Here is a 13,427-nt window from a genome sequence, read left to right on the forward strand (position 1 = left end):
ATGGTTCAAGTACAGTTGGATTTGCATATTGTCAAAGAAATAATCAATCCTCCCAAGTTTCCTTCATAATATATATCTTTGGGCTATATTTTCTGTAAAAATATAGAAGCCACAGGGCATAAATCTGACGAGAATTAGACTTGAGATGGATTAATGATTGTACATTGAGCATTGACCCCCCTATACTGAATTTTATTGTTGTTAACAACCATTTGATCAATAAATATGAGAGATGCCCTCTCAAAAAAAAAAAAAAAAAAAAAAAAAAAAAAAAATATGAATGTAGTGGTTCCTGCCTTGAAGTGTTATCTTGAGCATTACATGGGCCAGTACTTGTAAAGTGCATAATGATGCTTGCTTGGCCTCTGAAGCACATGCAGCAGATGTGAGACACTATCATGCTGTCCATGTGAAAAGACCATCTAGCAGCAAGAGCTGGTTGCAAAAAGAAAGGGCAAAAAAAAAAAAAACCTGAATGCCCATCTGTCATGGTGACTATAGTAGGGTAATTGGTTTATGATTCCTTCCAACTCTAATAATTTCATTTGACATTCCCATAGACTAAAGAAGAATCCCTGGAAGTGCTTTAAAAGAGCTGTGTTGCAGGAATAGCCCAGTCCAGCAAGACCAGGTTCTAGAGTAAAAGTTAACATCAAACCTTCCAGAGTTTGTCTCTTCTCCTCCCATTTTTATTGTGCACCTAAGAACCCCAGAACCATAGGACTACTATGAGGGTTGGGCTGAGTTTGTCCCTTGGCCTATGGAGAAGTCGCTGAACCCCTATCATCTGAATTCTGTTTGTTCACAACCTGTACTACAAACTTCCCCGAATAAAATACCTGTACATTTCCTTGTTTCCACCCATTGACAGAAAGAACCAAGCGGATGGGGACGTCATAAAGGAAGGTCGATCCAGATGATGGAGGGATCTTGGGCCATGAGTCACAGCAAGGAAAACCACCCACCTAACGCCTGAATGGAACTCAAAGAAGTAAGAAATTAGCTTGTATTGTTAAACCCCTGAAGCCTGGGGTTTAACACAGTTTTTGTATTGTCTATCCTAATACAGCAGGGAAATAGATATTATTCCTATTTTAGTCATGGATGAAGAAACTGAGACTTAGAAGACCCCAGGCTTCCTTACTCCATTTCCATTTTCTTCTTGCTGTAATAGGTGTCTTCAAACACTGCACCCAAACAGTAACAATAGATAATAAATTAGGCTCACAATATGCAAAGCATGCTCTTATTGGTGTGCATGTGTCACATCCTTCGTATCTTCAAGTGCCTGTAGAAAGTGAGCATTGTAATTGCTCTCATTTAACTAATAAGGAAATAGAAATATGAAGACACAAAATAATTTCCCCAAGGCCATCACTTAGGTAGGTGGTAGTATAAGGGTTAGAACTCAAATAACATGACTCAAACTGAATATATCCCCAGCATACACCACAGCCTCCAGACAATAGGAGATTCTGCTTCATTAAGGAGCTTGGGCCTTTTGGAGAGCTGATCAACATGGAAAAAGATCGTAAGTGAGAATTACATACGCCCTGTGCTATGTGCCTCCTGCTTTTGATTTTGCTTGATTTTCAGTGTTTCCATGTAGTAATTAAAATCATCCAGGGCTTTTACAAGAGATTTGTCCATTTGCAGTAAATAGAGGGCTGTTCCGCACATGAATGCAGAAGTCTGAATGGCTGACATGCAAATTCATTGAACTACCTGCTCCTGGTTTGGGGTTATGGCAAAAAGAGCTGAACTGCCATCTTGTTAGCTCCGTTAGAGGCACATCCCTCAGCAGCAGTGACTGATAGCTACTTCTTGCTTATTCCTTTCCAAGGTAATTAAAGAGGAGTGGACAGGCTCTCATCGTATCTAGTCAAAAGACTAATACAAGCATTACAAGTATTCAAAACCAAAGTGAAACAAAAGAAAACTAACAGCTATATTTTGCTTGGTTCCTCTTAGCTGCATTCTTCTCTGCAACTTCACTGTAACTAATGGACTGTGACATTATTTTGTGCCTCCAACATGGTTTCTTCTTCTTCCATTTTTTCTCTTCTCCCTCCTCTTCCTTCTCCTTCTGTTATCATAATCACACTTTGCTCTTGATCTAACAGCATTGTAATGGGTGCAAATATAATGAGAAATCAGAATTTCTGTCTTCTAGAATAAGTACTACCACCATCTGAATTATTGAGAAAGTCCCTTAAATTACCTTAGCCTCAGTTTCCTCAATAATTAAAACAATGATGTTTAAATTAGTCCTATTTATTCTCCATACATATCATAATAATAACATTCAAAGATATTGAATTTACATACATTTTAGTTTTAGTGAAAACATAATATCAGCTGTTCCTATTTTTTGTCATCTCAAGCTAATCACTGTACCAGAAGACACCTTCATCCTTTCCTCTGCTTTGGGCATGCTCTGTGACCCATTTGGAATGGTCATCTCATGTATATAACTGCCAATTCTTATAATTCAACTATTCTCTTTATTCTCTTTCTTTTTTTTTCTTTATCATTAGACCATGACAGATCAAAGGACACAACCATCTTATTTCTGAATCCACCACACATATTTGTACTATTCATTTGGCATTGTTTGACACATGTAATACTCTATTTTGAATTGCTACAAAAACTTTAAATGTATTTAAAATTTTGCTGATATCAAATTCTATTTAAATTTTGTTGATATCAACTGCTTCAAAGCAAAGGTGTTTTTCTATACCCACAGAAATATCTTGCACAGGGCTTTGAACATAATAGCTGTCCAAAAAAACCAATTATTAACATTGGCCCAATTACCCAATGTTGACAATTCTGTACCCCAGCAAATGCTGTAGTTGGCTGATGTTTATGGCCTTTGTATGAAGTCTTTAGTGTTCTGTAAGAAAGATTCTGTTCCTAACTAGTAATAATCCCACAGATACTTTTTTGTGATTTTCATGTTTACATGGAACTTTCTGCAACTTCTTAGTATTTCCAGAGGTTTTTAGTTATTTTACACTCATTGATGGAGATGATTGAGGATGAAGAGATGAGGCATACAAAAAATTTCTGGCTGTGAGATTTTTCATCACTTGGTTAGTGCTCACCTAATTATGATTTAGCCATGTCTTACCTTCTCATTCATTCCCTGTGATTTGGGCAGAGTAGAACAACAAAGAATTCTGTACTGTCAACTATAAGAAGTAAAAGTGGAATGTAAATATTTTTCATCTGCCAAGTAAGTATTTTTATTCCATGGGCATAGTGTTTTTGTATTTAAAATGACAGATCCTGTCACAAAGGGTCTTGATATTATATTGAAAAGATATCTGTATTACAGCAGAGGTTAAAAAACTCATTTATTTATAAGACTCTCAGGTCCTGGAGAGGTCTTCTGCCTCTTTCTCCCTGCAGACAGTTAATATCATTGAAAATAAAAAGCTGTTATATTATATGACAAGGCTCAGTGGTAATAAAAACAAACACAGGCTGACTGGTGCCAGAAATGTGCTCCAATGCTGGTAAACTGTTGGCTCTAATTGGAAAAAAGTAGGTGCGGTTTTTTGTTGTGTTTTGCTTATTTCCCTTTTTTTTTTTCCTTCTAGCTGTTTTTGCATTTCTGCATGCAGAACCTGTTTCATTAAAATCTACACAAAATAAAGTAGGCTTTATTTCATGGGGTTTTTAGGTTAAGACAAAATAAAGCCACCCAAGGAGGAGATGAACGATGAAGACTGACCATGGATCTGGCTAGAGGTAAGCAAGGCTCACTTAAGCTAAAGAGAGTTTGCAACTTTAACAAGGCAAGGGGCAACCAACCAAAAGAGCTGGCTGAAAGGAAAAGGGCCATTAATTCACTGCCCTGCAGTTAGCATGGACTTTTATTGACTTCATCCCTGAAGCTTTGAAGCTTAGCTGAAAGACTGAGGGCAGTTGGAGACTGCCATGCTCCCTACTGAACGCATGGCCAGTGGGATACAGGAGCATTTTCACCTCACACCAGACACGCACTAAGCTTCCTCCACCACATTCCACCCATCCCCCATCTGAGAATCAGCGCACCAAAGAAGGCCAATGGCAGCAAGTACTGCTAAAGTAAAGACCATGGAGTAAACAAGCCTCAGGAGTCAAGTGTGACTAAAACCAACTGCCACAGACTAGTGGGCTATTTTAAGAACCACCTGGAAACATATAAGCAAGCCTGTCTAGAAGATAATGTATGTGAAGCTAAAGTATAATTCAGTGAGAAACTAGTTTCATCTTTCTTCTCAAATATACAAACTAGACAGAGAAAATAATATGACTGAGGCCTTTCACACAGTAAAAATTCCGTTTAACTTTTCTTCTCTAAGCCAAGTTTCATAAAAGGTGAGGAAGAAACAGCTGGGAGTGTGGTGATAATTTCATTTTTAAATTTGTCCTCTCTGCTCTAGGCATTCTTCAGCTCAAAGCAATGCCTTCAGCTTCCTTCATTCTGCTTGTTTGTATGTGAAGGAAAATCAAATTAAAACAAGGACTGTATCAGTCAAGGCCATGGTACACCTTGCATCAGTTCATTCAGCAAGGATTTACCTAGTACTGCTATGGAGATGGCATTGGATAAAGTATTATGGGGAATCCATAGTCCCAACCCAAAGCACCTACAACCAAGGAAGGAAGACAGACATGCAGACAAGGGTCTTAAAAGCAGTGCCAGTGACAGGGATGCAAAGCATAACATAATTTTGAAAGAGGCAGTTCCTAGATCAATTTTACTTAAAATACAATTATGCTTTTTTTCATCTTGATTATCTGAAAGAAATACAGCATGTATCTATTATACTTGAAAAGCGGACCTAGTTTATAAATGTTAGTGAAAGTGCAAACATTTTCTTTTTTCTAGTTCGAAGGAGAATTGTGATTTAAATAAATTTAGTTCATTTTTTGAAAAGTTGGGGCTGGAGGACAATGCTTATTATTTCAATCAGATTCCAATATTCTACAATATATTTGTAAACTATGGTGATATCACCTCAAGATGCAGTGGCACCTCTCTGTTCTCTGCCATGTGACACCATAATGAGAAATTGGCATTCTCATCATTCTGCAGTCAGAAAGAGGGTCCTCACCAGAATCTGACCATGCTGACGCCCTGATTTTGTACTTAGCTGTGAGAAATAAATGTCCTTTATTAACAAGCTGAGCAAAAACAACAAAAAATGCAATAATAAAAATTTGTCCCAGGAAAGGTGTAAAATGTATTTTCAGAGATCTAGAATGATGGGTCATGCAAGATTAGACCTGTACTATACCATTTACAGTTCTCTAGGTCATTATGGAAGAGGGAGATAGAATTGAGTAGGTCTTGTGGTTTAGACAGTGATGAAGCCTTCTCTAAAAGTTTTCCTTCACTAGTCTTCTTGGCCATAGGAGAGATTAATTGAGCTCATATGTATATGTTTATGTATCATTTAGAACCCGAATTCCTGGCAAAAACTGGTTATAAGCAACATGTGGCATGAAGTTGTAGAACAAGCCTTCTCTGCTTACTCTCTCAATCGGATTACTAAAGTTACAATCTTAACAAAAGTAGTTCTCTTCCATAATAGTTGATACTATTGCAGATGTTATTTTTGACATACTTGGTTGTGGCTAGATGTTGACATGTAATTCTCAACATGTGGCTGAGATCAGAATTTCTGATTGGGATTTTATTGGCAAGAATTCTAGTTTCTCTAGTTTCCTATTCAGCTCACATGGATTCCTTCCTTGAGTAACCTTCCCTAATGTGTGTGATATGATATGAACCAGATATTTTCATACATTTAAAATTCTGTCTTTCCTATTTGCAACTTTTTCTATACATGAGAACTTACCTGCTCAATCTATAGAGCAGTGGTTGAGATTTCTTATTTGTATCTCTGTGGGTCTTCTTTTGGGAATGAGTCCAAAACAGGTGCTTGAGATGTCTTCAGGAGACAGTAATCAGTCTCTTGCAGAGAAGGTGGTTCAAATATGGTATGTATATGGCATGAGGATATCAGGATGTAGCTTTATGCAGAATGGGTGCGACTTTCAATGCACTACAAGTTTTTAAGGAGTGCCTGTGACATAAAGGCATTGTGTTAGGTACTGTGCCAGGGTTAAGGCACAAACATGAAGAAAACATGATTCTTATCTAGCAGGTTTTTCCATTCAATTGAGAAAGAGATGTTGACTAGAACAATCACAAAACGCCCTTAAATTCAAAGGAGGCTGTGGTTAGTATTCAAGCACAGTAAATTGTTATGGCTGTAGGCAGAGGGAGATAAAAATTCCAAAGGGCATAATTTTATCAACACAGTCAAAAACTATTACATAAACCCACTTTTTACAAAGTGAAAGCCATGCTGTCTGGTTAAAAGGAGGGGGAGAAATGCAGGCAACAACTGGGGTGATTAGTCTAAATGGTGACAGAAATCTGTATGTTTTAAAATATCCAGATAGTCTAAAGTCTCAATTTTTATTCCACTATTTGGTGATCCATTATTTGATGATCCATAAACAATGTAATTCAAGACTGACTTGGCCATAGAAATATTCCGTGTGTTTAGATTAATCACTTCATCAAATTTGTTTGCTGGGGATACGTACTTCTGTTTTTTAAAGTCCGTATCTATTTACTACATTGTGTCAAACAACCTAATGGAATGGCATTCACTGCTTTCCAGAAGGCGCTGCCCATTCCAGGTATAGATATTCTTTCGGACTAAATTTACATATATAGAAATGTCTTTAACATTTAAAATAGGCAAAAGGTGAGCCAGAGTTCAATCAAGCTAATGGTGAGGGATCAATTTGACTCAGAATGCAGATGTTGGATAACAGAGCTGGCAATTTTAGGGTGTGTATGTATGTCTTTTTTTTTTCTTTTCTTTAAGTTTCTTTACAAACCTAATGAGATAAATTGCTATCTGACCCATTGCTTGGGGATAAACATTAAATGCTTTATCTGTGCAACCCAATCACCTCCAGCCAGAGTGGAGAACTGGCCTAAATAATGAAGGTGTGTGTCATTCATCTCTTTGTCTGGCTCCTGGTAACCTTGACAGGAATGAGTGGAGACATGCTGATTTGTATACACTCAATAATTCAAGGTGTTTGCTTATCTTTCCTTGTCAGATGCTGCTCATCCCAAGTCTGTGTTACCATCTAATTAGCCATTTTTTTTATACTCTGCTTTTTCATGAAGCTTTCTTTTCCTTTTCATGAATTTAATTTGCAAGCAGCCTCACTTTTATTCAATGCCACACTTATTTCATTTGTTCACATTTGTTTTATTAGTTTTTTATTCATATCCTTAAGGTGCCCCCTCACATTTGATTTAGCTTCAATATAATAAACCATTTGATTTTGCTTTTTAAAATATATATGAAGTATTTGTACTAAAAATAGTATTCTTAACTCTCTTACTGAAATCAGATCATATATAGTTTTGCTTCTCAATTTTTTTCTCAGGCATATATCCACCAGTTTTTCTGGATTTTTAATGTTCTTTATAGCACACTGTGCTTTTTCTATTTGGGGTCCCATACTAGTTCTTATAAGTATAAATAATAGGGCTGCTTATCAATATTTCTGTTTCACCTGCTTCTGAGGAATAGGGAGTCTGTGTCCCAGCCTATGCGGGAAGTTAGTACCTTAACTTTGTTAGTAATGCCAGTTCACAAGCCCGGTTGGGTTTCACATGGACCAGCCTTTCCTTCCCTCTTTTTACACTGTTTCACTCCCTGTCTCGACTGAGTACCTCCTCCCCTGCTCTTATGCCCTCACTCTCTTCGTAAACTGCCCAGTCAGTTCTGTACAAATTGAGGTTGGGTTCATCACACTGGACTCTTCTCTCTATTGGGACTGTCTATGACTGACAAAAATGCGTCCTCACGACTTTAACTGGTATCTGGCTTTGTTTATTTTTGACAGGGTCTAAGCAGGAAACATGCATGCAGATGGCATTCTAAGGATGGAAATTTATGATATCAAGGGTGAATTGTTTTTCTAATACTCAATAGCAATACCAAATGCATTGCCCAGCTTTCCAGTGAGAGTGCCCCTGACCCTGCACCCTGCCTGCTACCTTCTCAGACATTTGTACCGACAGCGCAGGAAGAGATACAACACCTCCTTTGTTTGGGTTTTTTCCTCTTGAGATCTAAAACTCCTCTAGAATCTAGTCATCTTTTTGACAATAACTAACAACATTTAAAGCACAGAAAACAATTACCTACAATCTATCATAGTAATAACTTTCTGGGTCTTAGATGACTTTGAGAATTTCTTATTGTTCTTCAAAACTATAGAAAATGATTCTAGAAATGTGCTTTTGTTCCCATGTTGTATAATATAATGAAAATTTCAGTTCCATGTACAATAGTTTGAGGCAGTTAATTCAGACTAGGTGAGTTTATATATTAACTTATCTCATCCTTTTCACCTACATTTTTTTAAGAATGGCATTGGTCCCTTCTCATTTTCCTGCTCAGATCTATATGTTTCTCATTTCTTTAAGTACAAAAATGCTTTCTAAGGAAATTTATTCATTTACTCTTTCAGAAACTGTCTCACTATGGTCTCTGAAAAATGCTGGAAATGGTGGTTGGGGGCTATGAGGTACTTGAGTTCCTTTTCTTTCTTAGGTAATCTGTTCAAAGGGTCACCATAATTTAATCCTATGGTCCAGCTGAGTGGAAACAATTGACTCCTCGTGGTCTGTACCATTTATCGCTTTAAATACTCTGTGCTCCAACATACATACCTCCTATGCACGTGCTCAAACTCACGTTATTAAGAAAATAAACCATGTTTGGCCTCTGAAGAAACTACCTTTAGTCAGAGTGATGTGTTTGCCTGTTCAGCATCCAAAACCTCAAAATTCACTCAAAGACCTGACTTTATTTTACATGATGCTTTTGATCAGCTGGACACATGTGCACCATTTGTTTCGAACCAATGACCCAAGTCTCAAGTGCTCTATCTATTAGACCAGCGTAATCATCCGGTTTAGCTTCACGTTGTCCATTTTAATTAAGGGTGTGATACACCGTTAGAGAAAGTTTATGAGCCAGAAGCCGAACTTATTTGTGCATGTACCAATCCCACAAATGGAGCTTTAGCACCTCCAAAAGAGTAAGAATAATAATAATAATAATGAGAGTTGTGTTGTCTTGAATACCAACTTCCTGTTAAGTGCCCTTTCTCTGTTTGAATTTCTTGCTAATTCAATGCCATTAAAATAGATTCTCTTAAAGACTCTGTTCTGTCAAACACAGAAAAGAGAGATATATAGAGTGTGGGATTTAATTATCACTGCTCTATATCTCCAAATGTGAGTTTTTCTGAGTAATAATTGCCCAAGTTTGTCTTCAAAAGGCATTTTAATAGCGCTAATACTAGTAAATATTGCTCATTTTGATACTGATGTGCCGTTTTAATGGTTCCCACGGTTTCCAGAAGTCATTTCTTATCGTTTTACTGTAGAAAGAATCTTACTTTAATTATGTCATAATTGTTTGGAAGCCATAGAATCTTAATTAATGCCAATGGCTTCAAGGCACAAACCAAATGTAGAGTTTATATTCATGTTTGTTTCTTTATCTTTTCCTGCCTGAAAAGAGGCCCCCCATGAGCTTTCTCAAACTACAGACATTCATAGATGTTTTTAAAAGATTCTGGTGATGTCATTCCTTAATTTTTTCAAGTCAGATTTTCTCAGCTTCACCTCAGATTTTAAAGGTTAATAAGGAATCAACATTCTGTTTTCACAGGGAAATCTTTATCTCGAGGATGCAGTTGCTCATCCTTTATGGTAAGAGCAGGAACCTCTGACTGCTCCTTAGGTGGAATGGGATGAACTCCAAATAGCTTCTCCTGGAATTCCTTGATGCTACGAAGTAACAGTACTTTGAAAAATCACCTCCAGTTCACATTCCACCCCCTTATTCAATTGATACTTCCTCACACATGCATTTGCTCACTTTCCTCCCTCTACCCAGAACCCTATTGTGACCCATTTCAAATCCCAGAACCTCTCCTTGCATATTACACCAAAGCACAGAAGAATGCACTCCACTCACCTGGCTTCAGGAGTCACATGTTGACTTCATTTACATCCATGGCTCTTTTATCTCTTAAAATCACTTTACAGAAAGACCATGTCTTAAAAGCTTTTGGATTTCCCATGGCATTTTTTATAAGACCTTGCTTGAAGCAGATATTCCTTAAATATTGGCTTAGTGATTGTTTGTGAACTTTCTCCCTAGGACCTAGCAAGATTTCAAAGTTAATCTAGAAAACATATTTCTGCTTGGTACCAAGGAAATCAACATAGAAATTCATTCTCCTAGAACAGAAAGCTGGAAGTGATTTGAAGATCACATTTTCTTACATTTAATAGAAAGAGGAAACTTGTGCCCAGAAAATAAAATGATGCTACCCAGGGTCCCACAACTAATTAGTAGCAGAGCAGCAACTAGATCACAGGTTTCATGATTCTAAGTGATAATGTTTTCCTTGTAACTTTCACAAGTATTACATCACACTTCCGGTTAGCTATTCCAAGTACCGTCTGATTGCTATAGTCAAATCTCCATTACACATGCTAGCTGGTAAGCAGCAAAGAGCTGTATGGAAACCATTGCCACTCTAACATCTCATTTTCTCTTTTCTCTCAATCTCCTCCACAAACTGAAATTCAAATAACAAAAATCCATTTATCTGAATTGATTTGCAAAAGACTTTAGATTTTGACTGAAGTGGGGAGGGAGTTTGTGAATGGGCCCCTGAAAAATAAGGGGAGGGAGAAGAAAAGGAGCAAGGAAAGGGAAAACAGTGAGGAGAGCTCTTAAACTTGGTTCAGCTCCATGACCCGATGCCTCAGTATAGCCAGGCATCGTGAAGTCACAACAGAACCAGCAATGCTGTGAATGCTATAGAGGTCCAGAAGAGAAATGCTGGTGACATGTGGCAGAGAGAGACAATCTCCTCATTCTCTTGGAAAATAACACAGGTGAGGAATGTAATTTAGTGACTTTGGAAGAGGCAGGAGAAAGCCCTATCATCCTGGCATTGTCAAGGTTGGCCATGCTAGTCATGGCAGGAGTAAGGCTCCCTTAAGTCTTCCTCAGACATGCAACATAATTTGGGTGAGACAGAACCAGAAAGGCAGAAACAGCCCGGAGTCTGGCCACACAGTGCCCCAGCAGACTCATCAGACCAGTGAAGTACCCTATGGACTGCAGATGTAACTCAGGAGACATTTTTAGGAAGTTGAATTGGGGAAGTTTCTGATATAAGACATCTATTCTGATGACCTTCTCTTATCCACAGGGTTGAAGACACTTAAAAACTTTGCATTCTACCCCACCATTGGCATCCAGAAGAGTCCTGGAATCTGTGCTGGACACTCCTCAACCAAAGCTGCAGAAGTGCTCGGATTTTTCTCTTTAGTTCTTCCAATGACCTTTGTTGCTATTATGGCAAAATTAACCATTACCTTTATACGCCTCCAGAGAACACGTCAACCTGAGCATTCTGTGGGTGGACAGCAGTGTTGGAATACAGGAGGTTTGTGAAGTTCTTAAGAATCCTTTTACCTTCATGCCCCAGGCCTCAACTGCCATATCTGTGATCTTGGAACAAACATTGCCTCAAGATGAATTAAAGATTTTGCAGATAGAAAGCCTATAATCATAACTGCTATCATTGATTACATCACAGCCTATGATCACTGTTGGTACATAAGACAGCATTTAGAACAAGGTGGTATCTGAATCAACTTTGGGGAGCAGGTATATGAGAATTATTATGAACGCATTTCTGGACTGTTATCTTTTCTCATGTTTACCATCCATTTATCTGCCTTTGTTCTGGTTCATGCTAGTCTTTTTATAATCCTTTTTTAAAAATACAAAATCAATACAACTTTAATTACAAAAAGCCTGTGGTGCCTCTTGAAAAACACGACAAACAAAAAAGGACATTTTGAAAAGGGGCTAGTGATCTAAGAAGCGTGACCTCAGGCGATCCTATTTCTAAGGGGTGATGTTGTTGATCTGTTGGTCCCATTATAATGATTTACACATCCATATCTGGCACCTTTTGTTCTCCAGCAGGCTTTGTGTGTGGCAAATGGAGAATTGCATAACAACCAGGGGTTTGACATTTACAATGCTTTGTAGCATAAGATAGAGTCACATCTGGGCAAACATTGTCCCTGGTGGTTAGCGGCTCATATCATCTGTGCATAGTCTGGCTGCCAAAATGATGAGCACTCATTAGAAATGTCCCATTTACTCTCAGAGCCAAATAAAAAGCACAAACTAATCTAGAATGAACATTTGCAGGGTGTGTATGTGTGTGTTCAATTTGTGTTGGCTTCTTCCAGGGTATAAGGCAGCTTGTTTTTCCTTTGAATATTATTTATATCATTGGTCTGCATCAATGTGAGTGTAACAATGTAGAAATCCTAGTCCTTCATCATGTTCCTCAGTCTGAGCTGAGGGACATTATACAAAATAGCCAGATGAAACTCTTTTGCTGATATTCAATGTGTAGATGTCACACATTAAATCAGAAAATCTGTCCACTGGTTGACACAGCCTCAGGATTGTGTGAACCATTGGAGAGATTTTCTTTTTCCTGAAAATGAAAAATAACTAGGTTTTCCCTGAGCAACTGTATTTTTGGGGTTTTCTCTCATTGTTATCTGCTTGCCTGTGTTACATCTACTGTAAATTAAGCACCTGATTATGAATCCATCTTTGAATTGGCTGTTAGAAAGATAAGACATACAAAAACCCATCTAAAGTGTTGTGGAGAACTTCACAGCACACACTTCTATCTATCAATCTCATCCTTGAAATTCATCTTGTTTTCTACCTTGATTTTATGTCTTAATTTTTCACTTCCTTATGCATTTATCTGGCAGAATTGTGAGTTATTTTAGTCACTTAAAGTCCTTTCAGGAACAAGTTAGATATAAATACCTGAAACAAATAAAGTAAAACAAAACGTAACTGATCTTTGACCTCAAAGAGCTCATAAATTACTTTTGGAGACTATAAATTTAGGAAAAGATAAAAATATAAGAAGGTACATTGTAGACATTTAAAGCAATAGTACCTGATGGGATGGGAGATTAATCTGGGTTGCTGGGCTTAGGGCAAATAAATAGGATGGGATTCAAATACTGGATCTATAGTCAGTTATGTGATACTAAGTAGGACATGAACATGCAAGATGATACTACATACAACATAACTGAGTAAGGGAGTGTGTCCCTAGCTAGGCAGACAGGGTAACGCTGAGGTCTTAGAAATTCAGAATTTCTTGAGTCATTCTCATGGTTTTCATTCAGACCTTCCTTGGCCTTATTTTTAGACACAATTTTAATGCACTGTTTTTGTTTTTTC

General features: G+C 37.7%; 1 long non-coding RNA gene across 1 annotated transcript; it reads left to right on the plus strand.

Moving 5' to 3' along the window:
• The first annotated feature begins 910 nt into the window (after positions 1-910).
• LOC140843540 (uncharacterized) lies at positions 911-11,576 on the plus strand. The gene is made up of 4 exons (XR_012121386.1): positions 911-991; positions 3,692-3,759; positions 9,783-9,823; positions 11,344-11,576. It is a non-coding gene; the product is annotated as an uncharacterized lncRNA (long non-coding RNA).
• Positions 11,577-13,427: the final 1,851 nt, after the last annotated feature.

This window comes from Manis javanica, chromosome 9 (assembly GCF_040802235.1).
Source record: "Manis javanica isolate MJ-LG chromosome 9, MJ_LKY, whole genome shotgun sequence".
Lineage (NCBI taxonomy): Eukaryota > Metazoa > Chordata > Mammalia > Pholidota > Manidae > Manis > Manis javanica.